Source organism: Anser anser, assembly GCF_964211835.1.
Source record: "Anser anser genome assembly, chromosome: 10".
NCBI lineage: Eukaryota > Metazoa > Chordata > Aves > Anseriformes > Anatidae > Anser > Anser anser.
Window position 1 is genome coordinate 13,480,300 of NC_139730.1, and position 24,409 is coordinate 13,504,708.

Genomic DNA, 24,409 nt, shown 5'->3' on the forward strand with positions numbered 1-24,409 from the left:
GTCTCTGCTACATTTGGCAAGGAAGCGGGGTGAGAGCAAGGGAGCCCGGCAGGCTCCTCCTGGGGAAAAGTGGGCTTTGAGCTGCTGCTGGCCGCACGCCACCCAGCACGACGGCAGACAGAGCTCAGCGTGCGCGCTCCTCTCATCACATGTTGGCTCAAATGCTCCCACGTAAAATGGCAGCTGTCTCTTCAAGCAAACAGATGTCTCCATAGCTTTAAAGGGCAGCGGACCAAGGTCATCTTTTCCCAAGACTCAGCCGCCTCCTTCTTTCCCTTTTGGGCTTGCTAATGCCATACATCAGTCCTCTAGCCCTTCGACACATCTCTTCCAGGCACACCGGTTCATGGAAGTGCAGAACCAAACCCAACCCCACTATTTCCAGGCTCTCCCATCCCAGAGAGCTCCTTGCCAGATCCCAAGGGCAGCCACCGCAGAGCCCCCACGCTCGGGGCTCCTGCCTGCCTGGCACGCCGAGCCCCTTCCCCGCTCCGCAGCACCCAGCACAGGTCCTTGCCTTCATCCAGGAAATATCGAGTGCCTCTGGGCATGATTTTTAATTTCCTGCAACACAGAGATCTACAGTGAGATGCCAGGAAAGCAACCTTCCTGCTATTTGACTCAGTTTTATTTGACAAGGCTCAGGGAGCTGTGCCCATGGCAAAGCTGCCTCGGGAAGACACCCTCCAAGGGGAAAATCTTCCCAGCAGGGCCAGGCTGAGATTTTGCAGACAGTCCTTGCTGATCTCAGTGGGTTTTTAGTCTGTTCCCTTCCTTCAAGCCCCTTCAAAGAGCCCAGCCAACTGCAGGCCTTTGGTAGAGCCTAGATGGTGCATCCTGTGCACGTTTACGTGCATCAAGAGTGCTGTCGAAGTAAAAAATGCCCGTGCTTCATTCTGCCTGTCCCCGCAGGGGGAAGCAGTGCCTTGGGAGCGAGACAGGGGAAAACAGAGCTATTTAATTCAATGTTTTCCTATACGGGACTCTTGTCAGTGCCAAGAACATGCCATGGAGCCAAACAACAATTGAAAAAGGAGCAAAAAGCAAATCCCCTGAGAGCAGCTTTCCTGCTCCTGACAAGGACATTGAGTTGATTGCCAAATGTCATCTGTTCCTCAGCCCTCGGGTCCCCTGGGCTGCACCCCTGATTTTGCTCCCTAGCTCAGCGAGGAGGCCGTAGGGATGAGTTCGAGGAGCAAGCTGCAGGGGAAGGCTGCTGCAGCTGGAGCTCTCCCTGCCCAGCACGCTGCCTGCCCTGGCTCCAGGTGCGATGCCAGGAGAGACACAGCCACGCAGCGCTTCCCCCGCGCACCTCCAGGGGACCCTCATAAAACCTGACCTCCGTGCTGTAAACCTGGGGCTGATGCTGAGTAAGTCATTTCCTCCGGGTGATTTAGCAGGGGCTGTTGATGGAGCTGCAGTTTGTCTGGATTAGAAGAAGGATTCATCAGGCAGCAGCATGGCCCACCTGCCTGGCTCCTCTCATTACCATCGCCACGGCCATTCCCTTCTTGCTGTCCCAGCAGTCCTGGCCCTTTTCTCCCCAAACAGCCTCGAGCTTTTAGGAAGGGGAGAAGTCAAGCAGGGAGAGAGGTGTTGGGCTGCTTCTGCTCTTTTCTCTCCATGTTATAAAGCTCTCAGGGCCAGCTCTGCAGTCAGGGGAATATTATCTCTCCATGCTGCTGTTAATCTCTTTATGGCATCATTTGACCCTTTCTAACGTCCATTGATTTTTGAACTACCCTTTACAGCAACTCCTCAGCTCCCTTTGGTCTAAATCACCAAACATCAGTGCCCAGGGCAAAACATGGGAACAAATAAAGCAACAGGGAAAAGCGTGTTCAGTAACCGTGACTTCACTTTTCAGGCCCCTTCTCCCTCCTTCCCTGCCCCTCTCGGCCTCCCTCCCCTCTCTGGGCATCCTACAGATCCTCCTCGAAGCAGTGACCCTCTTCTACCACTACACAGAGCACCTCGTCCCTGCCACGGGCTGATACACACCGGGCACCATGGTGCCTCCCATTGCACACTTGCACCCCCTCTGATCTTCCAGCCCTGTGCCAACCCAGCACCATCAGTTCTGGGCACTGCCCTCTGCACAGGATGCTGCCACCTGCACGGCCGAGATGGCCAAACTCACTACGTTTGAAGTCACCTCCAGAAGATGCTGCTGGCCAGGCCTTTCTCGAGCATCCTCCTAGGGCAACTCAACAAGAGGCAAAGGCTGTTGCTTTTAATTTAGTGGTGAAATGACTTCTCACTCCAGATTAATATGTTTCAATTTATTTCTGTTTTCTCGAGCTCACCCCTTGTCCAGCAGTGGCTGTCTCCTTGCCTCACACTCGCTACTTGTCCAAATGAAATACTGAGCTCTATTGTCTGCTATTATGGTAAAATACACAATATATCACGCTGATGCATTCTGTGAGTGTGACATAAAAATGACGAATGTGCTCTGGCCAAACATTTAAATGTATTCATCCCGCATTAGTGAAAAATGAATATTAATACGCTGGAAAATGGCTCGGTGATGAGGGCTTTGTGTCATATTAGAGAGGACACTTCATTCCTTCCTCGTTTTTTAGACAGCGTCAGCCCCCAGTCCTGACATGAGCCCCAGGACATCTAGCGGAGGCTTGCTCCAAGAGGGCTCCAGCCAGTACCACGGCGGGGGGAAAACAACGCAGGGCTGAGGCCCACTGCAGCAAGAGGAATAAAATCACACCCCGGCAACAAGCTGGGCTGGGGCATGAATTTGATGGGGAATTCCCATCAGTTCTCCCTGCTGTAGAGATGGCCCTGCCTTTCCCTGTGCTGCAAATACCTCATGATCTGTTTTTTGTATGCTAGCATCCCTACCGTCGCTTTCTTCAACCTCTGACTAAGTCAAAGGCCACCAGGAGGGCTTAATGGCTTGTGGGATCCGTTCATCACATTTGGGCTTGGCTGGATTCACTGGCTGAGTGCGAGTTTGTCTCAGCTTTTCATAATTACTGCCCTACTCTGTGAGGTGCAATAGAATAGCAAATGAGCGCATTGGTGACTATAATATACTTTACAATTAGGCCCCTTCATTACTCCATTGTGTGATTTCCATAACCACAGCCGTATCTCTGCAAATTTATAGAGCACGTACAACAGAATATACCAAATGAAGAGGAAAAGCAACAGTTTTAATGCATCGCTCATAAAAAGCCCTTTCCTCGACTCTGATCTGAAAGATTCAAGCAGTGAAAGCGGTTCCATCTAAGCTCTGCACACCATCGTTGCTCCCACAGTGGTACCAGGAGACTCCTCTGGCTCCTGTTGGACATTTACACACACAGAGATGGCACCAAAATATATCCTACATAAGCAAGACAAAGTGGGGAGAGGCGAGGGAGATTTTCACTGCATCTTAGTCGCGTCTCAGGTAACATTTGCATGAGTAGCTGCTGGGTTGCTGCCCCTTTGGCAGATTCCCTGATCCCAATGCCCCTGGAGCAAGGCTAATGCAGTGACAGCGCCTGTGCTGACCTCCCCAGGCTTTCATTTGCCTCCAGGAGGCAAAGAAAACTGCCACGTCTGACCGCCACTCTGCCAAGCCAGGTCTACCACATCCATTTCTCTCCCTCTGGCCAACGCTTCAAGGGAAGACATGCTGTATTATCATAGATACCAAAATTCTGGATTACAAAAACAGGACCAGCCCACCAGCTCCAGAAATGCACACCTCCAGCAGCACGAGCCCCACGAAGTGTTCCCCTGTGCCCCCACACCCACCGCAAGCAAAAGCCTCTCTCACGGCCACGGGCTGCAGAACAAAAAAAGCCTCAAGAGCAGCCCCAGAGGAACTGTTTGTACCCGTACCGCTCACCACTGCCTTTCATCTCCAGCAAGTGGGCCTTTCTACAGCACCATCAATACAGGATGGAGGAGGAATCGTTAGATGTGGCACTTCCATCAATATCTCTAAAAGGAACAGGCGACATGACGAAAGGTGAACCTGAGACCTCTTCTGACTGGAGACAAAGAAATTACAAGGATCTTTTATTTTAGATGGGTTAGCATTTTGGTTTATATCTATATCTATACCTAATTTATATATCTAGAGATAAAACATCCATTTTTCCTTTGTAAATGGGAAGGGGAGACTGAAAGCTACAACCTTTGCCTGGAAAACTAAATGGCCTTTGGAATAGGCTGATAAGTGATAAAAACAACCTGCAAAAGCATGTATCCTTGCATCATTTAAGATGACCTTTTAGAAGGGAGACACAGGAAAAGGGGGAGAAGATGAACAGAAAAAAAAAAAAAAGCTGGGGGAAACGATATTTTAAAACCAAACTTCCACTGTTGGCATGTGAAACAGCTGCCTCTAGAACAAGAAAATAAAAATAAAAAGATTCGACATTTTATTTCCCCCTATCAAACAATATATCCCAGCTAATGGCAGGAGAATAAAGAATTACCCAATGCAGCCTGCAAGAGAAGCAAGAGAGGAAGAGGAGAGAACAGGGGAGAGGGAGGGTAGAAAGGTTATTATAAATGTGTCAGGCTTGTTTATGGCCCTTTATCAGCAAGCACAGCGGAAAGAGAGAGGCACCGTTAGCGCATTTAAAAAGTGTTTGGCAGCTTTGTTTGGGAATGTAAATAATCTTTATATTCGGGAGCATTTATGTTGCAAGGAGCGCGCGGGCACGTGCCACCTGCACTGACGGGTTTCTGAAGGATCTTCTGAAGTCCCTGCTGGGTGCTGCCTCCCGGATCCGCGAGGTGGGTGCTCTGTCCGAAGGCCTGAGGAGGCATTCGATGGGAAAGGCCTCACCGGGAATATAAAGGGATCTAGGGGAGGACTCGAAACCCAAGGAGAAACCTTCAGTCAAGGTCAGATGCTAGGCTGGTTCACCTTCTCCCTGAAGCCAAGCGGTTAAATCCCACTTCCAGCGATGCTGCTACAAATGGGGAGCGCAGGCTGCAGCCCCCCAAGCCGCGGGGTCGGCCAGCTGTGCGCAGCCCCACAGCTCCTCGCCCGCAGAGGCTCTGGCCGCCCCTTTTTCTGCTGCTCCCCGCCTCTACTTCAGTTAACGCACCTGATCAGTAAATCACTCCCCTTTATTTATGTGGAATACATATTGCCAGGAATACCCAGGCCACTCCGCCACGCTCCGAAGAGGGCTGACATCTCATTTTTCACAGGCAAGACAGGGAGGGAGAGCCCGAAGAGCGGCGGTGGTAGAGGCAAAGCAGGAGATGGCAGGGAACTCGGAGACACAGGAGGGCATCATGGTGCAGGAGATTCATGCTCCTCAGATTTAATTCTGAGGCTGTGCTTAACGCACCCCCCTCTGGGGATGAGGGATTCACCTCGCGTTTCGATGAGACATTCAAAATTGTGTTCATCGCTCTGGGAAATGGCACCTGGTTAGGCCGAGGCACTGCGGGCCCCGTGGTGCGGCAAGCCACGTCCACAGCGCTGGGCGCCTGGCCCACGAGGATGGACACAGAAAACACAGAAAACACATCTGTCTGAGCCGTAAGGGACTCAGCCCAGGCTCCAGCAGCTGTTGGGATGGAAATACGCTAAAGATTGAGGAGATCATGTGCTCCCTGCCCAGACCCCTTCCAGCACTGGATGAACAACCTGAAAACATCTCTCCCGCTTCACTTCCACGCAGAGACCTGGCTTTTTACCCAGCAGCAGCTCTCACCTGTGCGTCAGACACACCAGGCATGCCCAGAAGCAGTAGGCATCCACAAGGGAAACGCAGAGCGGTCAGGCTAGGCCTTCCCTTTCCCTGCTCTCATCTGTCTCATCCTTCATGTTTCCTGCGTCTTCACAGGCTGTGCACACCCTGATTTTGCAAGAGTGTAAGATTGACAAGGAACATACAGCTTTTCTGTCCTTGTACATCCTGGGCTCCCCCAGCCAGCACAGGAAAGGGGAGATAGCCCAAAACAAACAGCAGATCAGTACGGGAATAAGCAATAAAAATCCCTGCATGCACCACAGGGGCCTGATCCAGCATCCCCCTCGCATAAAAGGTATGAGGTGAACGGCCTCGGGAACACCTCCGTAAGCACAGCACGGGCGCAGTGACAGCACAGGCCGTGCTCTGCTCTCACAGGAAACCCGCTCCGAGCCGGAGGGTGGGACGCAGCCCCCAGCCCAGCTCTCCCCGTGCTGGTCCCACACAGAGGCTGCCCCGCGGGCACTTACTGCTGCAATTCCTCTCCCACAGGTCTCCAGAACTGCCAGCTGATGAGCAACACCTTCAGCTGGTACCGACCAGAGGACGCTGAACAAAAGTCCAAAGGCCTTTTTTACCCTATCGTTGCTCCTTGAGATTCTTCACGTCTGTTTTATGAAAAGGTATGGCTATAATAAAATATGGATTTTTAAAATAAGAACCCAGCGCAAGAGCGAAAGGTGGATTCTTTAAACTCTGCACACCAGCACTTTCCAGGAGACACCGGAGTACTGTCAAAGCTGCGACACCCGCCTGCTAAGGAGCCAGCAAATTCACCTTCCCCAGTGCAGCCAGGTGCCTGCAAATCGTCATATAAAGGAATTTAAATGTAGATGTGTTATATTTACTGCAAAGCACGACCTGCACACAGACGGGAAGGAATGCTTGAGCAGGAGGAGTAAATGACTATCGCAGGCAGAAAACCCACTGCAATTCATGCATCACACAAATGGTTGTGTATATTAAAGCAATGAGGACAAAGGGTATTGATTTAGCACAAGTATCAAGAGTCCCAGGTGCTAAAACCTGAAGAAATACAAACTGTGCTGGGCAGAATAACAACAAAACGAAATGATAAAAGGATATGAGTGTTTGAAAAGACGCGTAGGACGGGCTATAAATTCTAATAATCCATATTTCTCGAAAGCAGCAGCTATTGACTCAAAAACAAAAGAGCAGGCATTGTAATGTAACAAATGTCAGACGGGATAGCAGCAGGAATTCAATTTGCTCTGGCCATATATCAACTTGAAACTTAATGTAATGGCACGTAGTTAAAGCTGCACCCTCACTTAATGGCTATTACCAGTCCTGGGTGGGTTTTCCAGCAAGCATAAAGCAGTGACTAATTGGCCCCGCTCTGCCTGCATCACTGCTAATGAAAAAAAACTGTGCTATAGCCTGGCAGCACTGGGAGAAGGGGAAGGCAGGGAACCCAGGCAGCAGCAGGCAGCAGTAGTGCTGCCAAGAGCTTGCCCTGCCAGGATCCCTTGAAAGAGCTTCAGGAAACATCTCTGGGCCTTTGCTGACCAGCAAGCATCTCTTTTGTATAAGGGCTGGACCCTTAAAGCAGCAGCCTGACGTCCTGTTAGCCTCCGAAGTGAAGTGGATTCAGACCTGCTGGAAGAAGAGGAGGAGAAACCCCGGACGGGTTACACCTCACCCAGCTCCTAAGCGTGCACTATTTACTACTGCTTGGGCAGTGGCTCTGCAGTCAGCCAATTAAGGCTACTGTAATTACTTCTCTTCAGTGACTGCAAACGGCCGAGTTAAACGACAGATTTCCTGTTCGACAGTCATTGCGGCTGCTGAAGTGAAGAAGCAGAAGTGTCGGCATTGCTGAGAATATGCTCCGACCATATGTTAGAAGCTAGAGACACTTACTGAATGGCAGAGGAGGTGGCGGGGGAGGAGGCATGGATGTGGGACAGGAACCTTTGTAGCAATGAAGCATCCAAAGCAATCGAGGGAGGGCAAAGATGTAAAGCCGTCCTGATCACTTCATTGCAGATAGGCAGGGGCATTCCCAACAGGCACATTAGAGCTTCTACCAAGAGCAAAGCTTGCAAAATATTAACTTCCTGAGGATATGCCACTCCAAATTTCAGGACACAGTTTTGGAACAATCAGAAGAAATAAGACCAGCCCCCAGGAGGAACTCTCTCAGGTGTGTCGTTGAGCCCAACACGTGGCAGGAAAGGACTGGGGAAGGTCAGTTGGTGCCGTGCTGACCTGCCTGCAGCACAAACACGACCAGTTATACTCCATGGCATGAAATATGGGACTGTGGCCTTTGACTTTACTTTGTGGGAACAATGCTCTTTCAGTGTTTCTCAGGAGGCTTTTTAAATGCTTTCTATAGCCTTTTATCAAAGCAATAAAGTAACAGAGAGCTTGGTCTCAGCTTTGTCTCCTCAGTTACCACGAACCACACCTGGAGCTTGCAGAGATGTCTAATAGTGGCATGGGATGCAGCAAGTAAAGGCGTGAGCACAGTCGCTTTGGGTGGCACATCTGGGTTTCACTGGGTATTTCACTGGGTATTGCCCCACTGCCCCAACCCAGGGGTTGGGTTTTCATGCGGAAAAGCTGCTGAGCCGAGCAAATTCTGACCCTGGCTCCCTGAGCCTCCAGCCGCACTCCTCGGGCACGGGAGGAGCTCATTCTGCTGAGGGTTTTCCTGCATCCGTCCACAGGCAGGGACACAGCCTGACCACAACACCACAGAGAGCAAGGCCAAGAGCCCAGCCCTTTTATTCAGCATTGCACTTGGTGTCAAGCTGAAGCAGGAGGCAGGAAGGGGATTTTGGGGTGGGTCAGAAAGCCGACGAACGCACATGGAGCACAGGAAGCTGAGTGTGCCTGGGGGAATCGGGCCTTACGAGTGAGGAAGCGGAAGGGGGAGTGAGTCTACAGAAACCCACTTTCCAGATTAAATCTCATCTTTAAACCCTGAGTTCCAGCAACAGTATCTGTTTTAATGCCTACAGGCCTTGCTTTCCTCACCAATCTCAGCCATCAGCCTCCCGTGACTGACAACACCAGGAATGAATCTCTTTTGAAGCTGACAAAACTCACTCTGAACTGATTTTCTCTTGAGCTCTGTTTATCTGAGGCTGACACCGAAGAAAGCTGCTCTGAAGCAATCACAGCTGATAGCAGCGGCTTGTTTACCCCCCAGATCTGCACTGAGGCAGTAACAGCCACCAAGCATGGCCAAGTCCAGCCTTGGTAAAAGCGATGCCTGCTGGCAGGCAGGCTGCCTCATTTTCTGTTCCCCAGGCCCTTTCCCCTCTGCAGGCCAAGGTCGTGTCTGCTTTCCAGGGGCACCTGGGGCAGAGGGGGGGACCCCCCTTTGACTCACCACAGAACAGCTGAAAATATTCTGGGCGTCTGCTTACAGCCCCATAAAGATTTTATGCACTGCATTTAGCCTCGTGTCTCTGCATTCATCGTGTTAAATGCTGAACGTTTTACTTTAATGCCACGGTGGCTACGAGCAGGAATACTTAACTCCAATAAATAAGAAGTAATCACATTTTCCCAGTGAATGGCTTGAAAATGGCCACTGGGAGCGTTCGCCTTCTGGAGTCCAAAGCCAGGGGCTATCGCTGGGGGTTTCCAGCAAACCGCAGACCCTGTGGAGCATCTCCAGGAAAAAAAAATGGTATAAATAATAAAGCATATGCATCTTTTAATTGAGGAACTGGTCTGTAGCTTGGGCACAGTATGCTTGTGCCCAAAAGCCAGCATTAAACATTCGAATTTAGGCAATGGAGAGAAAGAGAGCCAGAAGCAGATGGACTAAAACTCTATGCATTTGTGAGTAAAATCTACTGGAAAAGCACATTAGTGCTCCTTGGAAACTAGAGCATTTCACTGAGAACACACACACAGAAGAGGAGCTTCTCAAGTGGGTCCAGATTATCCCAACAGACTCCCAGGTACAGCTTCTGCAGGTCCCTTCCTAGCTTTATCTAGGCTCTGAACACACAGCGTTTGTCTACCTGGAAGCTCCAGGCACCACAATCAGCTGAATTGCCCTGGGTGCAATAAATCCTTCCTTGAGGTGGGCGCTTGACCACCTGACAAAGCCATGCTTAGGGTAACTGTATTATTAAACCTCCCACCAAGCACGTTTCCCATGTCTCTCCTCCACTCCCTGCCTCTGAGCTTCTCTCAATCTCCTCACCGTTTCCTTTACGCTTTTCTACTCCTTCTACCAACCAGAAGTCTAGCTCAATTAATATGCATCCCAATTTTAAATGATACTACTAATCCGTCAATCACCTGTCAGCTGTAACGTCAGGAAACAGCAGTTCAACCCCTTCTGCAACACATCCCTCCCAAATAAGCTCTCTTAATTCTCAGCTGTTGGGGTCTGCTGACATCCTGTTGCATCACCATTGTCTGAATCTAGTCCTTGGCAAGAAATGCAAGCCATAACAGGTCTGATCTCCAGGCTACTCTTTCAAAGGCATGCGTGGTGCTGACTCTAGCAAATCCGATGCACCTTACAGCAGAACTTCTCGCCCAACAGCTGAGAAGGATGGGGCAGGCGGAGCTGATGCCTTGCAGAAGGTAACGCTGGTCGCTACTGAAAACACTCTACTTGGAGTTCCCAGACTGTTAAGACTCCAAAAACACAAAGACGGTTGTGTGAAGTTTCTTAACGCTTCAAACTATCAGCTTCACTAGATCATTCCTGAAAACTTCATTGTGAGACGCCGGAGGTGGAAACTGAGGTGGTGGTGGATTTGCAGCTGTGCTCTACAGCTCACCCATGGCATTTATTCCCAGCCACAGAGAGACGGTAGGAATTAGACTGTGGAGATGGAGGGTAAGAAGCTCATTTGCTATCTCCATCTCTTTCTTCCTTTCTCTCTAAGGCGTCTACAGCAAAACGTCAGCTCCAAAGACAGCAACCAGACCCCTGTGTTGTCCGAAGACTTGGTGGTCCACCAGTGCACGACAAGATTTTCAATTTCCTCCAGCAACCAGAGATCTTCCAGCAGACCCCAATGAGCTCTCCTCACCTCCACACTATGATCCACGAGGTCTCTAACAGCTCGCACAACATCCCCCAGAATACCTTGCACGTCTCCCTTTGAAGCTGTGACCTGATTACCATAAGCAACGCACTGCAGATGTACCTCTGCAAGCCCAGAAGCACCAGGGGAAATGAATATATTAGTATTTATCATATTAATGCAGATCAAGCTGGGTATTTGTTCTGACATTTCAATAATAGCTTTTTCTATTTTTTTTGTAGGCAACAGCTTGTATTTTCTCCTCCCTTAAATAATTCATTGTTACATTAAACTTATTTTAAATTGGGGTCTTTTTTTCGTCAAACTAAAACCTTATTTGGATGGCCAAAGGGGGAAAAAAAGTATAAATGAAAAGTCTCTTTTCTCTCCTCCCTTCTTTCACTCCTTTTCTTTTTTTCTCTCTAGTTAAAATCTCTTAATCAAAGTGACAATCTGTCTTTCCCAGGAAGGAAGCTGGCGCCTTTGAACAGCGCTGCTCCAATAGCTCTCCGCTTTGATGTGGGATTTAACTTATGCCTTCAGCGATCTGAAGCGTCGGTGTCTGCATGCGCAGTGTGCCTGCATGTATCCATGGGTGTGTTTCTGTGTTCGTTGCTGCACGTACACACCCCAATCCTCCCCCAACACCACCAAAAAAAAGGAAGGGAAAGAGAAAATGCCATGACTACACAAAGCAGCGATGTGAACCTTGTGGAACTGCTGATGAGCACAGTTAAGAGGGGACCTTGCGTGTTCCCACAGAATTGTTCAGGGACATTTTCAAACCCTTCCATCAGCTGGTAACTTCAGTGAATACAGAGCAGTCTGTTACAGGAAACTGACACCCTATAGAAGGGCAGGAGTGTGTTGGAAACTGTTCCTGCGGTTCATGGTCCTGCTGGACTACGGGCACAGTGTATGTTTGCTTCCCCAGGTGCTGAGACGCAGTGTGCTTAGCAGTGTTATTCTTCCCCTCTTCTTCCTTCCCTCTGTTTGACTCTAGGCTGTCCCTGTTCTCAGCACAGTCTCTCTCCTTCTGCTTTGACAATTGTTTCCCCTCTTCCTTTCTTTTAGCCCTCCTGACCTCAGTATTGGCTCTGGGGACCAGCGAGGTCTTTACTCTGTCTCCTCTGCTCTGAGGGTAGAGCACAGCTCTGTCTGATACCACACTGTAAGCAGCTTTGATCTCAGGGAACAGAAACCCAGGTTTGGACCTGGGAACCACCCTGAGAGGCTGAGCTGACCTTGCTTCCCATGGGGAACTATTCTTCCAGACAACTCCTCTTTCTTCTCGCCAGTAAGGCTGCCTCTCACTGCTGTCCTAGTGCCCCAGTGGCACGTCTTGCTGCAGGATGAATGCCACAGGAGCTGAGGACAGAGCCGAGCTATTGACATCTTCCCATTTCACCGCTGGGAAGCTTCCACCCTACCGCATAAAGAAGCACGATCACATGCTGCTATGGTTTTACCATAGTCATTCAACAAATAATTCCCCAAGACCTCCACTCTACTTCTAGTGAGTGCCCTCTGGGATTTCATCCAACCTGTTAGAGATCGCCTTCCCAATCAGTACTGGGACCTTTCTCAGCCTTCAGAAAAGCTTGTGGTCTAAGCACAGCAGATCTTTTGGTTTTATGTACGTTGTAGATTTTACAGGTGCTTCTACTTAGTGAGAGTCTTCCCCAGTGGTTTTCTTGAGCAGCGGACCAAATGTATAAATGCTTTACAAAATACTGAGCAACATGAACCTCAGAGCTACAAATCTCCAACGCAGCTTCCAGTCAGAGAACAACAACTCAGCAAGCACAGAATCCAGTTGTGCCTCAGATTCCTTGTACTAAAAACCAATCTTCAGAATAAACTGGTGTCCTCTCATACTGTCCACTATCAAGAAGCTGGTTTATTATTTTTTTGAAACATGTTTAATTAATTTCAGGTTTTCCCTACTTTTCTTCTTCTTTAAACATACACAAACACACTCCAACAAACTCATAGACAGAAACTCAGGGGTTTTGTTTTGTTTCTTTATTTTGTGTGTGCCCTCCTCCTTGCCTCTTTCAAGGGTTACTGGAATGTGTTGGAAATCTGACACATTTCTACAAGCTCTGGGGAGAACAGGCTGGGAAACAAAGCCAATTTTCTCCCTGTGTACTCTGGAAGCCTTTGCTGAGCTGCTGCAGGACAATCAGGGTTTGTCCACATCCTTCTCAACTGCACCACTGAGGAAAGAAAGCTCATGCCCTGCCCATGGTGACCAAAATGAGAGAGGTCACAAGAGATGCATTCCACTTTTCCATTTTTTTTCCTCTAGGATCTTTTGCCCACTCGTGTAGATCCCTCTTCACTAGGTATGTTTCCATACATCCTGGATCAGTCAAAACCAAGAGGTATAAACCTTCTGTGGAGGAGTAACAGAGCACAGTAGTTCTCACTTAAACCAAGGAAGGCTGGAGGCCAGTGGTGGACTGCCTATATCCAGGGGTATGGGGAAAAGATTCGAGGTAAACTTGAGATGGAGACCAAAGAGAAACAAGTCTGGAGTATCTGGGGTCGAGCTCTGTGTTACTTGCTGGACACACACCTTGGAGCCTGCAGCTGTGGCCCCTGAGATAAAAGCCAGGAATGCAACCCATTTAGACTCCCTATGTCATTTCTAGCAAGCAAGTAAAGTAAAAGGATGGGCTAAGCATGGCCAGGCATAGGACACCTGCACATATCCGTCAGCCCAAAGCCTCCTCCTTTCCCCAGGTCCCACTTCCTAAACCCGAGTCTCTCACTCCTTGCAGTCACTGCGCTGCACTCACCCTTGCTTTGCATTCTGCATCTCCCTCCTGAGATTTCCCACCAGCTTAATAGAGTGTGCACTGGAGAAGGTGCCCCTCGGCCCCTATCCTCATGCATACCCAATCAGGCCTCCTGATTATGCAAATTTAATACAGAACGTCACCCCTCTGCACCTCTACCCCGCCCTGTTTCAGCACAAAAAGAGGGAAAAAAATAGCAAACCCTCCATTCATAACCAGAAACATTAATTATACGTAAGGATGGGCAGTCAACTCCCCGAAGCGTTTGTATAATTACTAATGCTAATGGATTCCGAGTGCCTCTCTCCTCCTCGTGGAGAAAATTTAATTGGAAAATGCATAAAAGCGGGAGGAGGGTGCTCTGAGTGGTCTGAAGTGGCACACACACAGCAGAGGAGGGGACCCGATCACTCCCCCTTAGCTCACGTGGCCAACCTGCCCTTTTCTCCCTCACCTGATCCAGCATCACCCATTTCTGGAGAGCAGGCATGGGAGAGATCGAGGGGTAGGCTTAAAGAGCATCCAGGTCAGCTGCCTGGATCCCACAGGGATTATAAACATCAGATTTAATGAAATTAGGCAATGCTCAACTAGATGCCTCAAAGACAGTGAGTAATATATGCCCCCTTCTCAGCAGTCAGGCTTCTTGGACCCCCTAGCCCTGCAAATTTCCAATGGTTGCCTTTCTCTGCTCCCCTGCCTGCTGGTAGCTGCTGAGCTTCCCCCCAAGGCAGGACTTGCTTCTCTCTCCCCACCACCACCAGTTACATTGCCAACAGGCTCCATTCCTTTGCCCATCAAAAATGGCCTCACAGCAAATGGTGCTCCCTCACTGATGTGCTGCAGCCAGCCCCAACCTCACAAAGTCGCCCTTGTCCTTGGCGGGAACATCTTTTCTTTGCTTCTGTCAACCTAATATTAGCTAAAGGAGGTGTCAGATCTCTGGCACGGCCAGCTCCTGGGGTCTACCCAGGCCCCACTGCCCCCAGCCAGCATATCTCCATGGCCAACGTTTTCTAAGATGGTTAACAAGAGGCTGGCCATGTGTTTGATCTCCAGTTCTTTCACCTGTTCCCTCTCTCTACTTGCTGTCTCTCTGGAGTTTGGCACCTGGTCTGGGTCTGTGTCCTACAGACCGCACACACGAGGTCAGTTACGCTCCTTCAACTCCACCGCCCCGACTCTCCTTAGGGGCTGGGTTCCTGAATTGAGATAAGTTTCATGCTGCACTGAGAGCAGCTGGTGAGGCACCAGATGGCTGAGAATCTGTAAAAATATAAAAAAATAAAAAAAAGCTGGGGCTGTGACAGCAGCACTTTTATTGTTCACTCATTCCCACTGCTGCCAGACTCTGAATGCATATCAAACAGGGTACATGCCCTCGCAAACACTGCTGGTACACAACTGTGCAAAACAGTGACAAAGCTCCTCTAACACCCCCAGCCAAGCCTGCTTCATGGTCTGAGGAGGACACCCTGCAACACCAGTGAACCTCGGCATCGTGGCAGAGGGAGAACCGGCTCCATCAATTGCCCCCTTGCAACACTTCAGCAGTGGCACAGCATCTGGAGGGACTGCACACCGGTCATTTTTTTTATTGCACTATAAAGCATCGTACACACCTTCAGCAGTGCATAAATAATAAATAACAGCAATAATATGGTCCCTTGAGCAAAGCTGCATTTCATCAGCAAGAAAGTCATCCTCTCTTTCCCTCTCAGCATCGCAGCGGGTGCCTATGGGCAGCCCCTGCTCAGGGAGGAGGTTGCGTCTCTGCTTTTCATTGCAACTAGCCCAGAGTTCAGGGCAGGCTGTGGCTGTTCATCACCCTTCTGTTGTGGGATGAGTTTGGTAAACTTGCAGTACTTGTGAGGGTGAGGGACCCGAGGCCTGCAGCACAGCACTTGGGCTGGCTTCTGACATGCAGAAGCAGCAGCTGCTCTGCGCCTGGGCCTCCATTTTAAGCACCACCAAGAACACAGAAATGTGACTGACACCTGCGCGCGCCAGAAAAAGTGCCTCAGGCAAGGCCAGGATGGAAGAGGTTTCAACTACCCTTGTCCTCTTTTGTCTGCTCGCTGGGGACCTCATTCTAGACCCGCAGAATCCAGGGGAAGCTGCAGGTTTCCAGCACTTCCCCATCACAAATGAACAAAAGCCCCCAGGAGCCTGCCTTATGACACAGAGTTGAAGGATTGGTATGTACCTGGGCAGTATTTCTTACTCAGGTGTGCCCGAGTGACTGGTTCTCTCAGAAAATCATTTGAACTTTACGTGACTGAATGGTACCCAATTCTGAATTTTACCAGCAGTCTTACCAGTTCAGTCTAGATCCAAAAAAAAAACAGGATTTAAACTATTTCCCTCAGGAGATTTCCAAAGGCTAACTTCTTTACCTAGTTGTTTTTTGTTTCTTTAAGTAATGACACATTTGGACATCCAGATATTTTGCCTGGATTACAAAAAAACTTGGAAGTCAGCTCTGGTGCACATTTAACACATTTTTCCAATACAGTAGAAGCACACAGACACCACTGGGCACATTTGCACTCCCTCCAGCTAATACCAAAGCAAAGGGTAGCCCTCCATCCTTGCTTTTAGAAGACATCCTTTTTTATTCACTTTTAACTACGGGAAGTAAACGATTGATTCAAAGAAAATACCAGAAAAAAAAAGTTTTAGTCAAGTGTTCAACCTGAACAAGCCTAGACTTCTGAAGTTTTCTCTTCTTCTCATTGGAAATGCACAGACAATTTTTTGTTAAATGTTGTACTAAGCTTGCAACAGGTTGCAGGCCAGAAATGAGGGGGTGAGGGTGGCTCTGCTTGATTTTACCCCAGAGCTGGGTTGTATTTTTGTAACCCAGTTTATATCGAGAAAGGCAATGAAGAACAGCTCAGCAGGAGTTCGCTATGGTGATATGAAAAGCAAACACCTGCTGTATGAGGGTATTATTTCACTTCATTACACCTATGCAATGCTACCAGATGCAAAATAGGAGCTTGAAATGCAGTGGCAAGCCTTGCCGGTAGGGCCCTTGATTTTCTGAGTGTAGGATACCCCAGCAGCTGAGGGGCTGCAAGAGGAGAGCTGCCAGCAGCACAGCAGAAAAAACGAGTCCCCGTACAATTTAAGATAAGAAAAGGACAAGAGTTCAGAGGACAAAAGAGAAAGAAGACTTTCTTAAAAGCAAGCAAGGCCTCTCACTCCAATCCTGCAGTGAGGCAACAGCTTGAGAATGGAGAAAATCAATGAGTAAGAGTTGAAGGGCTGGAGCTGACTGAGAAAGGTACTTCACATACTCACTCCTCCAGAGGCAATCCGGGGTGACTCAGGCTGTCTTGGAAAGGCTGCTTCATTTCCCCAGACTGTCTTGTTATTTGAGATCGAGTGTTGGGTAAGTGGTCTCAAGCAGCAGTCATTCACATCTATACAGCATCTTCAGGACCAATGTGCCCTAACTGTTTTAGAAATTTTATATAGGCAGGGCCTCAACCACCACTAGGATCCAAAAGGCAAGTGGGCAGACTACAGCTACTTCTAAAAGAAAAGGTCACCTAGAATATTCTATTTTCTGAGCCTGCCAATTTCTAATAATGATTCTCCCCCCTACATTTCTCATGGCCTAATTTCCGTCTCTATAAATCCCAGCATCTGTGGGTTGCAGGCCCACTAACCAGAATGAGATCTGTAATCAAAAATGAGTCTAAGATTTTACTTATTTTTGTTTTCCTGGTCAGGTAGCAACCTTGAAGGCAACGGCAGATTTTTAGCAATAACTCAAGATATCTCCTGGAGATTTAGTATTTTCCAAAATGAGTGGAAGTGATTTCGCATGAATCACTGAAGGTAGCTATAATTGCCAGAAGACTCACAACAGGTTTTGCAGAAAACGTTTCTTAGTTGCATCTGACAGTCCACCATAAGCAAGACAGCATGAGAACAAAACATTGTAAGGTTACTGCAGAACAGCTTCGAAGAACAACATATCTGAAAAGGGTTACTGGTTGGAAATGCAGAAAGGAGCAAAGTAGCTTCTGTGAAACCACAAAGGCACACAACAGCTCTACTCAGAGTTGTTTGCATGGATCTCTTGAATGCAGCAGCAAATTAAATAATTTTGTTTCTACGAGATTAACCCATAGCTAAAACATTGTATCTTCATAAGGCAAAAATCTCAGCTTATTGACAAAAACATATTAACTTCTTTTTCAGCACAGGAAATAAAGACATTCTGGAGAAGGACAATTTTATTTGCTGTCTCTGATGCTACAAACTTTGGAAATATCAAAATATTTCCAATAATCATTTGTAACTACAAAGCTGAAAAGGAAACAACCCATTGTCGTCTTGATTACTTTGAAAGCAGCACTGAAAATTTTATTTGGAATATTGTCAAAAGTTAAAGATTTACTGTAATGAAATTATTTAAATATTGGCAAAGCATCCCCACTTGTAATTGGTAACGTCTATATGCATTTGTATGTGGAGTTTTGTTTCCCATGGCTAATGGAATACAAGAATATCTCATAGAGCAAGTATATTTCTGGATATACCATCCTTTGATCAAGAAGGCTGCATTCCAAAGTTGGAAATCTTTTTGCCTCATCTCTCAGCATTCCCACAGGGCATTTCTATAGACTACATTTGAAAAGGCTTCTTTTTTTGAAATACTCCTCGACTACTGGAAGAGACTTTAGTGTAGGGGAAGAGGATTGGATTGTTCGGTAGCAATTTTTAAGCTCTTTCAGGCAAACCAACACTGGGAGGCACTTTCAGAACTCCATGCTGCTTATGGTCCTTCCACAGTAAGCTTTTTTTTTTAATGGAGTTTTAAAATTAAAATAGCAAAGCACATTATTTGAAAAGTTACAAAAGAGTTGAAGACGAATCATTTGAACATAAATGCAACTTTAATCTAAGAACACAGCGTCCAGAAAAAGAATAAAAAGGAATTGCATCCAGCAAAATGCATTAGCTCTCAAATATCTGCCTTCACATTTCAATTAACTAAACTGCCTTAATCCAATTCAGCCACTGAGAAAACAACTCACCACAAAACTGTTGACTTCTCAGGAAACCATGATCATTACTCAAAGGCTAAAATTTGTCAACAAGCTTTGTTGAACTGTACCCTGACTACAGCATATAATGAGAGACTCGATAATGTGCGTGTTGAATGCAGGCTTCAACAGCCTTATAGTCAAACCTGGCCAAACTTGTTTAAATTTTAGGTCTTCATCCTCCTAACTCATGGCATACCTCACGTCCCTTCCTTCCTTTTACAGACAAAAAAGGAATAATATTTTCCTTGAGAAACAAGCTGAGACACACTGCAGAAATATTGACTCTGTTAAGGCTAAGTTTCAAATTAAAGTCAATTTCAATTATACACGTAAAGAGTTTTATGAAATAATTTTAAAAAACAAAGACACATTGAAATGCATTGAAACTGCTAATAAGTATTATATTTTAGATAAAAATTGACTCTTAAGAAAATTGAATTTTGTACTTGAGGGCAATGGAAATGTAGACTAGAAACGCTAAGGAAAACAATAGTTTAAAATGTCCTCTAAAACAATCAGCTAAGAAAGGTGGTTGCTCTAATTCTGTAAAAAAAATTTACTTCCACCTGTACCTAGCTTCCAGGAAATTACAGTCAAAACTATTGTAAGGCATTCCTACAGCCAAACACAAAGACAGAGGACCTCTGTGTGGCACTGATCAACCAGCACAAGAGAAGCCATTTCCTCACCCTTGGGTATAGCAGAGAGGCAGCCCAGGGAACTTCCTTGCCTTACAAAAGGGAATTAGAGGAAGGATTACCATTTTTCTCCAGTCCTTCACCAATGATTCCAGCAGAAGGAAGCTCCATAGGACAGTTACTTTTCTTGATGGATGCTACCTAACGATCTTTTTTATTTTAAGCGTGTATTTTGTAACAACATTTTGAAGTGCTGGCTTTCGTGCAGTTTGAGGTTCTTAGCTGCTTCTGAACATCGAGACTCATACAACTAGACACAGCAGCCACGGGACTGCACTCGCCAGCCCAAAAACCAGAAATGTTTTTGCTGTGTTCAGCTCGACAACCCTCTTTTCAAACCCCATTTCACAAGCACTGACATATTCTTGTAGCATAGTCAGAAACAGTGAAGGCTCCAATAGGAACACAAACAGCTTCTGCCACCTTGTTGAGGGCTCTGTCCTTGAACTACACTGAGATGTGCATTCCAGGTGAGCATGCATCTCATGTGTGTGCAGCTGCTGCTTGCTACCCATGCATTTGTTACAGCACCCAAAGCTCCTCGGGGATGTGCCTGGAGCAGTAGGGCATATGCAAATCCACTGCACGACCCAGAATTGCACCCAGACACACACACACAGAGCATCCTCACAAACCAGTGCCTTAGCCAGGAGCCTGGGTTAGATGCTTGAATAAAACATGGAAGATCTATATTCCAGTCATGATTTCATCGCAGACTCCCTGGGTGACCTTCGGCAGGTCATTTAAGCTCTCTGTAAAAATAAGACTGATAACACTTCCTCTATCTGCCTTGCCTATTTAGACCTTAAGCTCCTCAGGCAGATTGCCTCGTACATGCACCGAGTCCCTAACAGTTGGGGCCTCTAATAACTACTGTAATACAGGTAATTATCAACAGGAACAATGCAAACAGCATCGACAGGGACAGAGTTCCACTATCCAGCCCCAAAAATACTGCAGAAGGAAAGCGGCACAAAGCAGGAAGTTATGGCTGAGCCAAACAGAGACATTATCAAATGCAAAAGTATTTCTGAGCTCTGCAATCAAACTGGAAGGCAGGTTTAGGGCTGTAACGAAAGAAATCACATTATGACCTGCTTGCACAGCCCCATGCAGAATGCACAGAGGCTTTTCCTTTCTTACGACGCTTGGGTGCTGTGATAGCAACTTATTTTTTCTTCTTTTCATAAATGAAACTTTAAGTGACCAGTAGTGTGCAAAGCCAAAACCTTGGGGGGGGGTGGGGGGGGCTGCTTTATCAGTGACGAAGCAGAGCACTAAGCATCATGATTTGTCTGTTTGCCTGTTTTCATTATCTTTTTTATGTTAACATTAAAGACTTAAGGAGACCATATTAAAAAATGGTGCAGAATGACTATTTGAACAGGACCAAAATGCACCTCTGAGAACAGCAGGTAATAGCAAGGCTATGCTTTTGCCTGTGAGCTGAGAAAGATGTTGTAACGCCAATGATGAGGTCCTGCTGAAAAATTCCTTCCTGTCCCTGCTTCTGTTTCTTCTTGCATCTTTTGGCCTTTGCTCAACAACAGCACAGAGAGAGCTAGGGGCTACGGTCACAGGAGCCCAAACAGCAGCACTCACCGGCTCTAAATGACCATGCAGTACAGCTGCTCCAAATCATTTCAGGCTGCTTCTCCAGGGAGGGCTGCCTGTGGGCTCACAAGCTGCTTACAGGGTACAATCCCCGTCCATCCCCAGGGGGAGCTTGATAGAGATTAGGTGTGCTCTGCTTAAAAGGGAGGTGCAAGGGAAGCACAGCTGTATTTTTGTACCCCTTCTCATTGCATCCAAAATAGAGCCTGGAACCTTTGGGCTGGGTTTTGTTTTAGTGATTTTTTTTTATTTGATTATTTTTGTTCCTGCTTGTTGGTTTGTTTTGTCTCTTCTACTAGAAATTCAGTTTTTGTCTCCTGTTTTCTCCTGGAAAATTTTGTGGATGGGTGGAAAACTAATAGGCTTAGGATATCAGAGGAGCCAACAGACTGAAAGAGTCTTACAAATCACAAACAGACCTTTTTATGTAAAATGAGGTGGTTGCTTAAAGGGTACCACAAAGATGCATTTTACTAACCTAACAAATGTTCTGGCCAGCTTTTGCATAGCAGGAGGTGCAGACTGCTTGGGAAATTTGCTTCACAGCCCACCCAAAAACGCTGAGGCAAGTGCAAAACCCATACACACACCTAGGTGCACACACACAGAGTGATTTTAAACAAAAAGCAAGCAGCTTTCTTGTGAATTCCTCTTCTGTTACAGGTTTCTAACAGACACTGCCCAATACCACCATTGCATTGCTGTGTAAGAGCAGCTGATAATCATCCTCTTGGGTATTAAAGCCAGAAGGGATAGGTGAGATCGCTTATGCTGCATTCTCATTTTTACACGCACACACACATCAGTTGCTTACACCACAACTCCTTTCTGCTGTCACTGCACTGCTGTGGGACACAATTATCCATTTTTGTGCCCTTCAGCCCCTGCATTTCCTGACGGAGACGGGGGAAAAGCATGAAAGAACAGAAAAGCTCTGATTCTCTGAAGGCTCAAGCAAACCTATCGCCTCTATTTCCTGGGCAGCTATTCCCACACGAGTAGCATGCAGATGAGGGAAGCCATTTGATTTCAAAACCAAAAACCGGATCAACTCCGAAGGAAAGTAAAAATACCTTCACCCAAAAAGTGGCCCATTAGCCAACTGTGACAAGACATCTCCATCCCATGTTTCTTCGCTGCCTGCTTCATGAAGAAGCATTTACAGACCATCTCCTGTCCAGGACCAAGGGTGGACACCTGCATGCTGGACCCTTTCTGAGCTCCACAGAGGAGACAGTACCAGGCACTGTGGAGCCAGAGTCTTCCTGGGGTCTGTGACTAAGGGATGCTGTACCCTAACAGCACTCAGGCCCAAGTACCTGTAGAGAAAACTCGTTAAGTCAATAGTGAAATCAAAACTCGGTATATCGTGGAAATCAGTGGGACCTGAAGTACAGGCCGAAAGATGAGAATGGTCCCTGCAGTGCTCTCCTGAGTCAGGGCTGGAATAAGCAGAAAGCAGAGGAAAGGGAATTATTTCAGCTTTGTTCCCTTCTGGATGCTCCATATGCTGCAGCCAGCTGTTGCGGTTTGTGCATACTCTCTACAGTGGGCACGTGTGACAGACTCTTACCTCCCTGCAGCGTGACTCAATCATACTGGGTCTCAAATGGTTTGCTCAAGCCTCTGATGCAGTTTGCATTTTCCCCATCCCCATCCCTGTATTTTCTCTTACCCAAGCCTCACGGCTTTAACGAGTCACATCCTGAGGACAGGAGGAAGGTTAGGTGACTGTTCTCAGTCCATTCAGAGCTTCCTCCCTTACCCACTGTTCATCTACCAGCTTACAGCTATCTCAGCAACCAGAGGGAACATGTGTCACTAAAAAGACAAACAAATTAGTTTTGGGGGTCAATGTTACTGCCAAAAATCTCTTAAAAAGACATTCTCCTTTTAGAAAACTACAGTAAAGCCAAGAGAAAACTGGTGATGGGGTGCAGCGAAGCCCACCAGGAGCTGCTCAAACATCCTCCAAACATACAAGCCTTTCAGAGAGCACTGCACAGCATAGGGCCAAATCCTCCACTCTTAGTTCAGTAGGATCTTTGGCATACAAGAGAACACAGCCTGCAAGTCCCAGAATCAGACCCCTTGTTTATTCTCCATGTCCTGCTAAGCAGAGGGGCACACTACTAGGAAAAGTCTTTGGGTTTTAGAGCTTCCATTCTTCTCAGAAGTTGCTGCGTTTCCCCATAGTAGATCTAAAATGTGATGACAAGAGAATTTGGCTGTTTGCCCACTGCTGTCCCTACCCATCACATCTCCCAAAGACCCACAGCCTTCTCTGAGCTTTTCCTTTCCTATTACTTTCATCCATCCAAACAACAGAAATCCTTTCCCATCATTTTCTTCCAGCAGATTTCTCCTCCACTGGCTCAGAGTGGTTCCTCCCACTGTTCCCCCACATGTTGGCTCTCAGCTTTAATCAAACTCACTTCCATATCTCCCATCTGATTAACAAAGCGCTGCCTGGCCCTCGGCCACCCTCAGAGCTGGCACAAGCAGGTGCAGCTCTGACAAAGTGACATCAAGCTGTGTGCACCCTGGATTGGGCTCGTCCCTCTGATGGAGGCCTCTTGCTCCCAACTCTTTCTGAAAGCTGTCTCATGGCTTGCACATGTGAGCAAAGCGCAGGAGAAACCAAGTCAGTTCTCGCCTAACATACTCCTAGAATCACTACATGTATAAGCTGCCTCATCCTATATTTCTCCTACCTCTTTGAACATAAACGCAGTCTTTTCAGCTTGGATGTTAGTGCTGTAGGGAGTGATGAGCCTGCTGAGTGCTCCTATGGTATCAGCAGAACCTTTATTTACATTTCTTTCCAGCAAAATAGAGCAAACTTTCCTCAGTACCTGGTGAAGGGAGCCTGTCGAACACACAGAGTTGCATGCAACTGTGACCCTACATAAAGGAGAAAAAGAAACCGGTTCTCTTTCCTAGCCTTACCGTTTCCCAGGCAATTTGCAGAGATGCCCATGTGCAGATCCATCCTCAACAAACTCCCAGCTTCCTGGAGCACAGGCAGATGCAAACCGGAGCCTTTTAAAAAGAAATGTTTGTGACAAGAGTCTTGAAGACATTTCAAAGCTACAGGCAACATTGTGCTGACTCACACTTCCACCAAAACCCACTTTTCAGAGGCATCAGTAATATCTGCCCAGGGACCTCCAGCTCCTTGATTTACTAGGATTATTGTACGAATGAAGCCAACAGGCAACCTTATGTTTTAGACACCAACAAGACATGAGTGGTGGAACTCCTTGCTGCAGGGTGCTGGATGCTATCAGTTCTCATAAGCTGAAGAATTCAAGGAAGGAAACGCCATCTAGAGCTACAGAATACAATGAAATTATGTCTGGCTAAAGAAGTAAAAAAATCTCTGGAGGCGGAGAGAACACATGAAGGAGGTGCCATGACATGTTCGCCCTGCTTCTAATGTTCTTCCTCAGGCATCCACCATTTGCC

At 47.4% G+C, this 24,409-nt stretch overlaps 1 long non-coding RNA gene across 1 annotated transcript in view; it reads right to left on the reverse strand.

Annotated features, from left to right (window-relative positions):
• Positions 1-24,409, reverse strand: part of LOC310905110 — a 117,577-nt gene that overhangs the window by 51,450 nt on the left and 41,718 nt on the right. The window contains exon 6 of the long non-coding RNA XR_014588786.1: positions 23,891-23,983. This is a non-coding gene — a long non-coding RNA (uncharacterized lncRNA). The remainder of the gene's footprint in view (positions 1-23,890; positions 23,984-24,409) is intronic.